Genomic DNA, 15,797 nt, shown 5'->3' with positions numbered 1-15,797 from the left:
TTTTATTATTATTATTTAATATTATATTCATTTGTATGTCAAGAATTACAGGTATGACATTAGGAGACAGACGACAACGTTCGCATTCGTAGTCTATCCCGAAGGCTAAGGTGCCTTCATTGATTTCCACTGTGCACCAGCTCCATCGTTGAGGGTCCTACACTGGCAGGTCCCAGTGAGATGGGTTCAAGTGAGGCAGGTCCGACTAGTATTATTATATTTTTTATATTATAAAATTTAATTTTTTTATTTAGATAGTTATCATATTAATGATTTATTTATTATTGTTTCAGGTTAGTCTCCACTAGTAGTGAGGCGAGGGCGAGGTTTATCAAAGAATCTTACTCTAGAACATTGGAGACGCAATCATCCAGGACAGCATCTCCATATCGAGATACCATCCAGCTACACCAAGCCCATTAGGAGATGGTGTGAGCCATGGCAGACCGAGCTGAGCATCATATGCCGCAGCTATGCTTTCATGATGCTTTTCGATTGGCATCACGTTGTACCAGCTCAGAGAGAGATTTTCTACATTCAGTTATGGATAAAATAAATTATACTATGAATATTTAATTAGCATGATATTCTTCTAATATTTGTTATTGGCAGGGTATATTTGATATTATTGATTTTGAGGAGGATCGCGTGCGGCAAGCTATGGATGCTCATTTATCTTTGCATTTCAAAGAGTATCACCATCGCATCCATCAGCATTGATATCATGTGATGCAGGATCATGAGATGGAGGTAGCACGATAGCGGCCCTATGACAGCATCACTAAGGATGATTGGATTATCATATACCGGCATTATGAAGATCCAACATGTCAGGTTACACATTCAAACTTTTTTTTTAGAGTTTAATGATTGAATCATTTATTGTTAAATTCAGTTTGTTATCTACTAATTTGACTGCTAATTATACAGAGAAGATGTGCTCAGAATGTCATGAATCGGGCGAGACAGACTATATCGCATTGTAAGGGTTTGAGGTCGTTCATTTGTCATATGGAGCAGATGGTAAGTAATTTTAAATTAGTATATTTTAACTCTCTAACTATTTAAAAAATTTTTAATTAATTATTTTTAAATTACAGAGAGATGCTGAGAGTGGCGAGCTTCCTGATAGGATTGATATCTACCAGCGGACCCACCAGCGATGGTCAGGGGAGTGGACGACAGGGAGCTAGAAGCTTTTTATAAATTTTTTTAATTATTTTTTTCATTCGCAGTTTGATTTACAGTATGAAATTAAAATAGCTATAACTTTAATTTTCAAGACCATATGATAAACATCCGATCCCAACCTACCTCTGAGGACTTGACCGCACCCACAGATGACGAGATCTGTGATCAAATACTTATTACGATATTCTGTTATGTCAGGGGTCTAGGGCATGGGATCATTGCTCCCTCATCCTCACACACGTCTAGGGCTACATCCATGTTGCCTACCATGCTCAACTGGTAGAGGTGCAGAGACAGGCTAAGCAGCGAGCTGATGAGTTGACTGCATGCGTCGATAAGTACCAGTGACTCTAAATCTAAATGATGGAGCAGATAACATAGATGGAGCGGATGATGCAGCAGCACTTTTCTTCCTCAGCTCGTTCTCCTTCTGCAGTTGCTAACACTTGACGGTCTATTTGTATAGCTTTTTATTTTTATTTTAGATCTTTTATAATTTTAATTTAATATAATAAAATGATAAAATTTATTTATGAGTTTATTATATAAATTTTAAATTTTAATTTTAATTTTTAATTTATAAAAAATATTATAAATATAAATTAAATAAATATATATATATATTCATAAATTTTTTTAAAAAATATATATATAAATTATTAGCAATAGAATTATTTTTAATGAAATATTGGTTACCAAAAATCATATTAATGATGAAAAATTGATCATAAATAAATTTTTAATAAATTTAAAAATATTAAAATTTTATTTTAAATTAATAACAATAAAAATATTTTTATTATAAATAATTAAAAATTTATTATCGATAAAAATTTATGTCAAAAATTATAATATTTATGACATAAAATTTATATTGCTAATATTTTTTTAAATTTAATTTTTATAATTAAATTAATAGTAATAAAAATATTTTTGTTGCAAATAACTATTAGCGACGAAAGTCATCATATTTGCGAAAAAAAATTTATGTTGCTATTTTTTTATAAATTTAATTTTTATAAAATTTTTAATTAAATTAATAGTGATAAAAATATTTTTATCACTATTAATTTATTATTTATTAGTGATAAAAATTTACATCAAAAATTATCATATTTGTGATGAAAAATTTATGTCGCTAATACTTTTTAAATTTGATTATCATAAAAGTTTTTAATTAAATTAATAGTGATGAATAAAATTTATCATAAATAATTATTTTTTATTGGTGACATAATATTTCATCACCAATTATCTTCTTTTACAACTAAAATTTTTCATCATAAATAGTTTTTGAAAAAATAATTTTTTAACGATAAAACTTTTTCATCAGTAATATCGATTATTGATGATGAAAATTTTTTTTATCATAAAAAATTATCAACGATGTTATTATTTATGACTAAATATTAATGATGATACTTTCATCACTAATAATTATTAGTGATAAAAATCTATTATTAGCATCAAATTTTTTTCATCACTAATATCCTCTTTATTGTAGTGGAATTTTGCCATTATTGAATTTTTGATGGAATAATGAGATGAATTAAAATCTATTTTAAATTTATTTTAATAAAATTTTAATATTATTATTTTTAATATGAAGTAAAATTTATTTTAAATTTAAATTAAATCTATTTTGATGGATATTTAGATCTGAATCCTATCAAAAATCGGCACTACACTAAAATAAATTTTATCAAAAATTTATTCCTTATGCATTCATGTTTGTATTTAATTAATTTTTTATATGATATCAAATCTAAAATTAATATTTTATAATTAATATAAGATATATTTTAAATCTGATATGATGTATATGATGCATCAAATCTAATTAGATTAGATGAAGAACATGATTGATAAGATTATAGACATGTTTATGATCCAAAATTATTTTGTCAATAACTACATGTTGATGTGATTACATATAAAATTAAATTTTAGATCTTAGTAACCTAGTACTTGGATTGATGAGATCATCAGACCGTCCGATCATAAGAGATCGAAAAGATTAATCTCTTTTTTGCCTATTCGATGGGTTCTCTTATGACGTGTAGGGATGTTATTGTGATTCAATTTTATGAAGAAGAAAAGTGAATAAATTTTTTATAAATTATTTTGATCATAAATATATTTAGATTAGATCTGAAATAATTTATGATTTATTATAATAAGATAAAATTAGATATAAAATTATTTTAAATCTGAATAGCATGTTACATAAGATATAATCGGTATTGATCTAAAAATTGTTAAGATGCATGAGATGTATGTATGAAGTTTAGATCATACCTATGCATATTTAATTATTAAATATATTATAAAAATTTATGTTCATAAATTGAAACATATAGTATGCTTCACCTGAAATCAGATAGAATAGTTTTATAGACTGAAACACATATTTCACATACTTAATTTTGAATTAAGTTTGAATGATCTAGATTTGAGAATTAAAGATTATTAAGACACTACATAAATCGATGGGCAAAGAGTTAGCTTAAATCAGATCCTTCTAATGGGTTAGAGCTAGGGTTAAAAATACATATGGACCAAATAGAAAAATTAATTAAATCTAATCAAGTGTTGAATTAGATTAGGTCAGAATTTCTCTAGATCAATCTTAACAGTTAAAGTTTGATCAAGTCCATATTTTTGACCTAATAAATGGACCATGATCATGGCTCCATAGTTGAGCTCGAATCTTCTGATCGATCCAATCAAAACTAATTAACCAATTGATATCTAAGATAAGTTTGGCAAATTCGATCAAGTGGTTTTTAATTAGAAGCTATTCATCTAGATACGTCTACAGTGAGTTAAAGGCACATCCCTCCCACTGATCTTACTTATCTAGCCAACATGGTAGATTATATTTTAATTAAATCACTAGTCGATTCATGCAGACTCATGCCACAAGATTAATCAGTATGACTGATTTAAGTGTCCCTAGACCAGCTTGTGTCTAATCCCCTACATGACTTGGTGAAGTCAGTGGAAGAATTTATAGCTTCTAGGTCAACTTTTTTTCTTATTCTCAGGTCAATGAAATTAAATCTTCTAAATTATTAGATCCATAAAATGATAGAGTTATAAAATAACTTGGTCATAGCCTCCTATTAAGGTACATGATAATGAGTCCAATATTTCAAATAGGCATTGGAGGTGCCATATGTCTAGTGTTTATTACATACTAAAATTGTCATTCATCATATGAGCATCATAATATATCTTCAGATTAATTCTTAGGTTGGCCAAGCCACACTCGGATCTAAACATCTGTTTGTTGGATGCACTTGATGTTGTCATGTTAATGGTTGAACCTAACCAAAATTTTCAGTGAAGACACCACACGCCTGCTGAAATGATGCCTGGGGTATAAACTAATTGTTAGAAGTTGTTTGAAAAAATAATTGATTATGAATCTACCCATTGATTCACTAGAGTTAGCTGAGCCACACTCGAGCTCAAATACAATCTATGTTGATTATAGTACCTGCTAAAAAATTAATGTAATTTCTCAAGTTGGAGGTAAAGGCTATCAATTCGCAAAAATAGTGGAAGGATGTTTAGACTAAAGTTCATATCTTTAGGATTAAAAAATAATTCATATACTAATAGGCTCTTATTTTTTCTTTCAGATATAGCAAATACACTATCCCTCTATATGTTGTTGGATAGCGACAAGCTCACCAGACCCAACTTTAATAGTTGGTATCGAAAGTTGAAAATCATCTTGAAATATGAGAGGATTTTATATATCCTTATGAATGAGGCACCTGAAGAATCTGTTGTCAATGCTCCTCGTGTTGCAAGAGATACTTATGTGAAGTAGCTCAACGATTGCATGATTGTACATTATGTGATGAGGGTAGCCATGAATGACAAACTTAGCCGTAAGTTCGAGGATATGCAGTCAGAGGAGATCATTCAAATATTGAATGAGTCTTTCGGTACCCCTAAAGATATTGAGAGATACAAAATATCATGCACAGTGTTCAATACTCGTATGCAAGAGAAGATTTCAGTCACCGATCATGTATTGTACATGATTGAGTAGATTAAACATCTTAGCAAACTTGACTTTCTATTGCATGAACAGTTAGGCAAGGATGCTATCCTCAATTCACTACCAAAATCCTACCTATCCTTTCTTAGTCATTACAGAATGACGAAGCCTATGGTAAGCTACCATGATTTGCTAAGATTATTGCAGACTTTTGAGAAGGACCACCAGCTCTAGAAAGAGCTGATGAATTTAGTGGGAGGTTCATCAGTAGAATGTCGATCCTCTAAGAGAGAAAAAAAAGGTATAAAAATCTCATGTCACCGATCCTAAGCAGAGCAAATCATCAAAAATTGATAAGAGCCAGACAGAATGCTTTTTCTGTAAGAAGCTAGATTATTGGAAGAAGAATTGTCCTGCTTAGATAGTTATCCTTGATTCAAACAGGCCTAAAAATAAGAGAAAGAAGCAAATAGTTACGTCACAAGGTACTTATATGATAACTCCTTATAGTTTTTCTATTTATGATACTCTACTTGAATATTGGATATCAAAAGTTTGATTAATATATACAATTCATTGCAGGGACTATAGGTAAGTCGGAAGGTTTGAGAGCACGAGCAGTTTCTAGATATTGGAGATGGAAGCCTTGTTCCAGTTCTGATCTTGAAAACTTTACAACTTGTCTTCGAGTCCAGTAGTATCATATTAGATGATTGTTATTATTATCTCTCTTTTTTGATGAATGTCATCTCTGGAGGCCTTTTGGCCAAACTTGATTTTAAATTTATAATAAAAGATGATTTTTGTGATATCATTATGAATAATACTATAATTATGCGTGGACAATTAAAATATGGCATATACATAATATCACGGCCTATTGGTGTAGTGTACACTATCAATAAACATCCCAATTAGATAATGTCAGTGAATTCTACCTTTAGCATTGTAGGCTTAGTTATGTGAACAAGAGTAGGATTGACAGGTTGATCAAAGAACATGTCCTTAAAATAGATGATTTTGAATCATTGCCTATCTATGAATCCTATCTACTTGGTCACCTTTTAAGAAAAAAAATAAAAGAGCCAGTGATGTCCTAGGTCTAATACATACTGATATATGTGGATCTATGAACATAAGTGTCAGAGGAGGATACTGCTACTTCATTATGTTTACATATGATCGATCGAGATATGGGTATGTTTATCTTATGAAGCATAAGTTAGAATCATTTGAAATGTTCAAACGATTTCATGCTGAAGTAGAGAAATAGACTGAGAAGAGTATTAAGATCCTTCGATCAGATCGAGGTGGTGAATATCTCACCAGTGACTTTCTGACATATTTAGAAGAGAATGAGATTCTCTCATAGTAGACCCCTCCTGGAACACCATAATATAATGAAGTGTTCGAGAGAAAAAATCGAACTTTATTAGACATATATAGTCCGATCCATGATGGGGTTTGCAAGTCTACCAATCTTCTTTTAGAGATATACTCTAGAGACTACCTACTACATTCTAAATAAGGTACCGAGTAAGTCTGTCGATAAAACTCCATATGAGATATGGACTGAGCATAGGTCGATTCTCTCACATCTTAGGATCTGGTGGTGTCCAGTCTATGTCAAGCATTTAAAGATAGATAAGTTTGAATCTGTCTGATAAATACTTGTTCATAGGATACCCAAAGAAAATTAAAGGGTACTACTTCTACCTTGCTGTAGAACAAAAGGTATTTGTCAGCAGCAGAGTGGTCTTTTTGAAAAAAAAGTTTTTTAGTGAAGGAGCTAATGCCTATAAAATTAAACTTAATAAAGTTCGTGAGGTGAAAGGACTGACACACAGAATTAAATTTGATTAAAGAATCAAATTTGGAGCCAGTAGAGGTACTACTAAGGAGATTTGGTAGAGTACAATGTCAGTTAGACAGATACTATAGTTTCTTGGTCCAAGATGGTGACCCCATCGAACTTGATGAGAAGGATGAAGATCCGATCACCTATATGGAGGCCATGCAAAGGTCCGACTCCAAAAAATAACTTAAGGCCATAAAATCTGAGATGGAGTCTATGGAGATCAATGGTGTATGGACACTAGTTGATCCATCCAAAATGATAAAATCCATAGGGTGTAAATGAATTTTCAAAAGAAAAAGAAAAGCAGACGAAAAGATAGAGACCTATAAAATTTATTTAGTTGTCAAAGATTACCATCAACATTATGGTGTTGACTATGATGAGACATTCTCTCCTATGACAATGCTCAAATCCATCCAGATTATACTTGCAATCGCTGCGTACTTAGATTATGAGATCTGGCAAATGGATGACAAAATTATTTTTCTTAATGGAGAGCTGAAAGAAGAGGTGTATATGATACGATCTGAAGGGTTCACATCTACAAATGAGTCGAAAGTATGCAAGCTGAATAGATCTATTTATGGACTTAAGTAGGCGTCTAGGAGTTGGAATATATATTTTGATAAGATGATCAAAACATATGGCTTTGTTAGGAATGAAGAAGAGCCTTGCATATATAAGTGGGCTTCTGATTCTATAGTCATCTTTCTCGTGCTGTATATGGATGACATACTGTTACTAAAAAATGATATCTCGATTTTGCAGAGTGTGAAGCTATGGTTATCATCATAGTTCTCCATAAAAGACTTAAAAGAAGCTTCCTACATCCTAGGGATGAAGATCTATAGGGATAGATCTAAAAAATTACTTAAATTGTCCCAATCCACGTACATCGATACTTTGTTGAAGCAGTTCAACATAGATAATTCTAAGAAAGGCTATCTTTTGATAGGTCATAGAATTACTTTTTCTAAGAAGAATTATCCGACAACTTTTAAAGAGAGAGAGTGTATGACTAGAATACCATATGCTTCAGTAGAGAGATCTATCATATGCACTATGACGTGTATGAGGTCAGATGTAGCCTATTCATTAGGGATAATGAGTAGATATCAATCTGATCCGAATGAAAAGCATTGGAAGATTGCGAAAGCAATTCTTAGGTATTTAAGAAATACTAAAGATCAATGGCTTATTTATGGAGATACTGATCTGAAACTTGTGGGATATACTAATTTTAATTTTCAGTCAGATTGTGAGGACACTAGTATTACATACAGATGAGATGTAAGAGTATATCATCACTGAATAAGTGACTCACCTGCTGAGCATTTTATTGTCAAGAGCTACTCATGAAGTATATAGGTATAAATATCTTTCAGACCTGAGATCACCATAGTGACTTGCAAGCAACTCACTGTGTTTTGGTGTCGGACTATCTGGATTTCTAATGGGGTGACAAAAGGCTATTAGGTACAGTCAAGTATTTGTGACATTTGTGTGTGGATCAAGATGGGATTGACCCCTTCGGATTATTGAAGTTGATGTATCACTATATTTCAATTTAGTAAAATTTTGGTCAGGATAATCTATGAGGTAGATTTGAAAGGTTGAAATACAATATGGATGAAGCAATTTCGATTGACAGTTAACCTAAGACCATCCTAAAGCATTCAGGGTCAAAAGGATGAATTATGTGATAACCATGTGCATGGGTTCTCGAATATTTTTTTGCAATAATTCAATCTATCTGAATATCAAAAATCATTGCTAGATGGTATCTGAATTAGTGTAGGAATCAGTTCGTATGCTACCGGCTTAATATTTGAATCTATAGAGTTATGCACACAAGTCAGACACTATAGAAAAGTATTGGCCTATATTTATATGTTCACTTTAGAAGTACTTGACTTGATTGAATACATAAGCGAACTTGATTGAGAATTATGGAAAAAGATTGAAGAGTTGACTATGTCTAACTAGCACTATGTATAAGGTTCAGGTTCAATCCCAAAGATGAACAGTTTTTTGATCAATGATCCATGGAGAATATGAGAGATTCGATTTAAGTACTCACTAATTTCAGATTAGATCTAAATTAATTAGACTTAATTGGATCTAAAATTCTAAGTTAGATTTAGTACAAAAATTTTAAAGAGTTTGGGATAGACAGTCTTTCAAAATTATTTTGAACCAGCTTCGAATTGGATTCGAATCGGATATATTTTGGATGAGATATTAGAAATCCTACTTACACTGAGATTTTTCTCTCTTATGGGCCGACCAGCATCTGAAATCTTGCTGGTTGTGGCCATCCCATATGGGTGTGAAAATGGGTGTATTGTGGGCACCTTGTGTGGTTCCAATTCTATTTCATATGAAAGTTTTTTTTTTCATGAGTATTGGACTGATTCAAAATATATTTGAATTAGGAGTTCTATACTTATTGAGTCATGAAAATCATCTATAAATAGAGAGGATCTTTACCTATAGATAAAAAAAATAAAAAATAAATCAGATTGAGAGAAGAGAGAGAGGTGTGAGAAGAGGAAGTCCTTCCTTCTCCCTTGGCATCTCTCTAGTAGCCGCCCCCTTTCTCCTTGTCATGGGATCCATCTTGGGCATTCCCCTTGCTAGTGTTAGGCATCACATCAGCATCTCTTTTTCTTCCTTTGGTTGGGTTACGAAGGTGATTCGATCGGAGTTCATTCCGCTCTCCTGTGTTATCTGGCATGTATGTGAAGTAAAGGGTTCGCACTTTCAGGCCTCTGTAAAAGTTTGTTTCAGATTTTTGAAGATTTGATTATGGATTCTACTGCTAATTAAGTAAGAATTTGATCCTTATTCATGTAGATTAGTAAAAAAAATTTAGATGCCATCCGAACTATCCGAAGAGAAATAGTTTCTCTTCCCTTCATCCTCTACCCTGACCTTCTACATAGAAAAATTTTCTTTTTCATCAAATTTTCTAAAATCTATTTTCACGCTACTTCCCATGGTCGGATCCTACCACACACAGTAAATAAACTAAGTAGATACAACAGAAATACCTTCAAGAGGGTGTGTTGAATTTCTGATCTGACAAACTTTCTTGCTTCTGGCTTCTTCCTCTGACCTTATGCTTTGATTCCTATTGTTGGGGCACCTTTCTCAAATTGTGGACTTTTGGAACCAATAGGAATCAATGAGGATTGGACTTTTAAATGGCCAAGATCAGCAACACAAAATTAGCCTTGCAGATTTCAGCAGCTTTGTGAATCCTGTCGGTAGGATTTTCTTCTCCAATTCAAATCTTTTTTCTTCCATATCTGAAATTCTTCTTTTCAGATCTGGAAGCACCCTTGATTAGGCCTCCAAAAAATAAAAGATAGGGGTGTCAAATAGCTCTTGGGCGGCAAAGAAGGAGGACACAAGGGGCAGCAAGCAAAGGGTGCCTCAACACTTTCTTTATCTGGGTGTGATGGCCAAGAAAACCCTAGAAACCTTAGGGTTTACTGCTGGTGGCATAGAGAAGATAGAGAGAGAGAGAGAGGAGGAGAGAGAAAATTAGAGAGAAAATGGCTTTATATTCAGCTTGGTTCAATCAGAAACACAATACAATATATACATACAGGGTTAATGTGATCCAACCCAAAAACTCTCCCAGCTAACTTAATACATGAAAACACACACCCAAACCTCATGTACATGATGGTCTCATATGTTCTCATATCTTGAACTCAAATCTAGGTCAAAAATAAGTTAGCCCCTTGAGGCCCAAGATCCCTAAGCCTTAAGATCCGAAAGGTTGACAGCCTTTCGCCCTAAGGCACAAACTAGCCCTAGAAATCCCATGACCATCTCATGAACTTTGGACCTTTACCTAAACCTTGATCTCCTGAGCCTTGGGAGCACCACATAAGGCCCAATATAAGTATTTATATCAAACAACAATCAAGAAACATTGGAGTTTACCAAAAAAAAGTCAAGAAACACTACGGCAAGGCTGTAGCGACATGCATCATAAGAATTATTTTACATGTATAATAATGCTTTTTCTTCTTCCATGTGTTTCCTTCCTATTTTTACCAATTTATTATTTTCAAACTTTTTGATAGGTTTGATATTTTGCATCATAAATTCAAACTATTAGCCAGTATCATAAAATAGAAGTAGATAGCTGTAAAATTATTTTTCTGTATAAAATGTATGATAGCTGCTAGTTACAAACATACAATCACAAAATATCTTGCCAAAGTAAAACTATATAATATGCTAGCATTTCTTAAATTAATATAAATGTAAAACAATCTTTTCTAATTATTTATCCAAATTGGATTTGATATCGATGAAGCCAAATCTCATCACATCTTTTGGCATCTGATAAATTTCATTAGTAAAACAATAATAAAAGATAAAAAAATTGATATATCAATAATTTTGAAATATGTAAAGATGTTTCATTTGTGTCCATCTAATATTTTGTAATACATTAATATATAATGCACCATCTAGTAGGAAATGAAGGGTGAAATATGGGTGGACATGGATTTCTTTTCAACATAGAATAATGATCAATATTTAATCTATACAACAACAAAGTTCATAAAGTGGTGGCAAACATTGTCCGTCATGGCTTCCTAAGCCAAGGCAAGTCTCATTGCATCCAAGGATCTCCACTCGGCATAATCCAATACACCAATATTTTGCTTGTGCTGTGACAATAAAATAATTTTTGAATTAGCATACACATCTACACTGGCATGCGCAAATATTTAGAAAATCCAAGCAAAACTAAGGTGTGCTACATGAATATTAAACAAAAGATAATGATGTGTTTAAAGGCCTTCATATCTACATATTCTTCATATTTTCCACACTGAAATAGAAGAAGATATGTACCATAAGTGAAGAACATAGCAAGAACTATGATGGCCAGAAAAAATTTATTAGCATTTGAAGAGGAAGAGGAAGCCATGTCGAATTTCTTGATCTAGTTTGAGTGTATGCATTAGGGGCTCGAGTTTATATTTATCCAAGATATTTCTTTTATTGAATAGTAACAATAGGCTAAAGGGGGTCTTGTTTCCTTTAATTGCCATTAGCCACTTTTTATTAGGTTGTTTTGCCAAGAGTTTCTTATATCTTAATAGTATGGTAACATTTTGTTTTGTTCCATTTCTTCAAGGCACCTTAATTAATATTGGTGGATTAAGTGACTTCATAGCCATTATTCTATAACATGTTTGAGAACAATAGGATCCATTAAATCTTTTGATAAGCACCCTTCAAAAGTTAAATAAAGGGAATTGGGAGAAGGAAAAGGCAACATGAAAAATTTTAATACCATCAATGTAGTAAGAAGATATGATTTAATCTTTTTCGTTATCTTGGGCTCTTAGATATCCATTGTATACCACTCATGATGTAAATCATTCTAGAGAAATTTAATGGCTTCAAAGAAAATTATGATTTCTATTGAAAACTACTCTTAAAAAACATACACTATAATGGCATGTAATGATCTTGATGGCGATATCTTGGTTTCCACTATTTTTGTATTTTAAAAGCTGCAATTTGTGATAGTAGGATAGATATTATGGCTAAGGTGGTGAGGCATGAGCCTACCCCCTTTTTTGTGAACAAAGTATCAGTTCTCAGCCTGCATTAGGTCTGTAGTGCCTTGAAATTTAGTTGCCCCCAATTTTTTGGCTCTTTCATAATTTCTTTCCTTATCTGTACTTCTAACTTGAAAACTAGGAGTAGAAGTGACTGCAGCAGTGACAGCCTAAGTGATTATACCGACTAATTCCTATAGTCCAGGAATGGATATCTGTGTTTGAGGTGGGAGTGTTGATGCTGGTGTAATGGATGGTGACTCATGAATATGCTCATGTAACTGGTAGCCCACCCCTAGGGCAGAGCATGAAACACTAGGTAATATCCTATGAGGTTTACCATCTTCATCCACACTTCTTGATCTACCTTGGCCTCAGCCTCGACCCCTAACTGGGCCTCTTCCTCGACCTCTAATACTCATTGGTGGCTGTTCTGCATCGATACCTAATCTCGTTCGTACCATCTTCCCACAAGAATAATAGAAAGGATCAACTAGAATCATTATTCTATGACTATACTCAAACAATCTATTAACCTAGGCTCTGATACCAAACAATGTAGCACCCCACCCCTAGATCAGGCAAGGGTTTAGTAGCAAAGCTGAGTTTTAGTAGCATCTCATGCTGTGGTTCATACGATACTATTAAAACTTGTTCATCTACCAACAACATGCCTTTCCCTAAATTAGGTAAATTTTGTTAAACCTGTTAATATAAAGGATTCAATTTAATTCATATGACTCAGAAATCATCTCCAGGATTTCATTCCTTATACCATATTATACACATACTATGTAAAATTACCTACACCTGATGTCTATTAATGTGTACAACTAAAATAAATACAATATCCCAAAACAAGTTTCTTGCTCTAGCTGCCATGGCCTCCATATGCCTCAAGGAATAACCCCACTAAAAACTGACATGGTCTATATACACATTTCAAAAAAAGATCCAAATACTAATGAACATGGCCAACCTTCTACTAGTGAATGCAGATGAGGATGTTGATACTATATTTGTATGTTTGATCTAGCTACTCCAAATCTAAAAAAAAAAGAGTGAGGGATAAGACCTAAGTCTCTGTAAATGGATATCCATTTCACATTGAAAAAACAAAAAAACTTAAATATAATACTCATCGGCATAACATATAAATCACATCACTAATATCCTCTCAACTTTTATCAACTATATAACAATAAACCATAGAGTATACCATTTTTTTGAAAGAAAACTCCGTTAAGCTGAAATAAATTGCTGAGCTATTATAAAATTCTTTTCCTCTTTGCTAGAGAATGTAGCTGGCTACTGTCGACTACCCCCAATGCACCACTACCATGGGTAGTCAACATGTAGCATGAATGTTATTGACAGGTCATTCTGATAAAACCCCCATGGACATTCTAATATTCTAATATTGCTGAGCCTCAGATAGGCATTTTGATATTCTATCGTTAAAATGGTGCCAGCTGTTTTATGCTGTATGTAATGCTAATGCCATGATTCATTTCCTAAAGAAGGCACATTAATTTTCACTACTCATAGACTGTTTCGAGATAATTTCAAAACAAAACCAAGTTCTTGTTCAATCCAGATACACATGTTCCTATTTCCAAGTTTACGCACACATATATACATATATCTATATAAACTATACAAGCAATAAAAAATTTGATTTCTTCTCAAGATAGATACTTTCATAACAAAGTACAATGAAAAACACTGAGGTTAAATAGGAAATCCACTCACCTCTTATTAGCTACTGCACTATCTTAGAGCTTGATTCACCTAAAGTACTCTAGGACCCCTCTTCCTCTCCTACTACATGGTATATGAGTATGACTATGGATGCTTTATTTTTATGCTCAACCTCTAGCTATTCTAACTCTTACTTTGATGCTGCTTTACTTATCCTAACTTAGGGTTAACTACCTCTCTATATAGCCTCAAAAATTTCTAGTATTTCCATCATTTTCCATCTTCATAATCTATTTTAATTTTAGCCAACATAAATCCAACTTATTAATAAAATAATTTAGAAATTTCAGAAAATGGATTGGTGATAGCACTTCACCCTCAAATTCAAATTAAAATTTGGAATTTAATTCACCAAGGCATTACATCTAATAGAAATGATTCAAAGTTTAATCTAAATCTAGTTTAGAGATTAGAATCCTTAACTTTAGTGATAATATTTTGCTATCCCCAAAATAGTTTTCAACTTTCTCCAAGATCAATAATTTTCCTTCTTTCAAATCAATTAGTCAACATTTCATCCCTTTTTAGCTGAATTTTCCTTAGTTTTTGCCCAAGAAAATTCTCTTCTCCCATCCTTCTCCCTTTTGTAACCATTCTATTTTACAAAAAAAAATTTAACCAGCTAAAAATAGGGACTAAGGGCTAATGTTTTAGGAAACACTAATTTAAGAAAAGATTTGCTAGTTGTCTATCCCTTAGAAAGCTGACAAATAGCTTGCTTCCCTAGTTATTTTTTTATATTAAAAAGTTGCTGAGCTAAGCCCTTACAAATTATTTTTAAATTCCAACTTGAAACACCTCAACTAAATCTCATTTTTTAGAATTTTTTGTAGATTAGCTGACTCACCTGAGACTAAGCTGACTCAGTCCAGAACTTAGTTGAGTCAGTATAAAATTGGGTCAGCTCAGCTGCATGCCATCAAAATTTTTTGAAACTTTCACTTTCTATCTGGCACGCCTCCTAAGATTTAGTCAGCTCACCCTCTAACTGAGCTAGCTAAGTGGTAGAAATCACTAAAATCATAATTTTAAACTATAAAATTGCCACACATCTAATTCTTAAGATGCTCTTTAAAATATCAGCTCATTTTAGGGTCATAAATCACCAAAAATTCAGCTTCCTTATTACTATTATCAATCTAATTCCCCAATCATTTTTCTTCTTAACCAATAATTAAATTTATACTCCATTACTACCTAATTAAATTTTTAAATGCTCAAGTAAACTATTGATGAAATGCTATGCCACACATGCTTAAGTGCGAAGTGCAAGTGTTAGTTTTCTTGATTCACTACTTGTTGGTTGCAGATGTTACAATCGACCCCTTAGTTCGGTACCTCAAAGAGGGAGTATTGCTTAGAGGCCAATCAA

This window comes from Elaeis guineensis, chromosome 7 (genome assembly GCF_000442705.2).
Source record: "Elaeis guineensis isolate ETL-2024a chromosome 7, EG11, whole genome shotgun sequence".
NCBI lineage: Eukaryota > Viridiplantae > Streptophyta > Magnoliopsida > Arecales > Arecaceae > Elaeis > Elaeis guineensis.
This window is presented reverse-complemented; position numbering follows the sequence as displayed.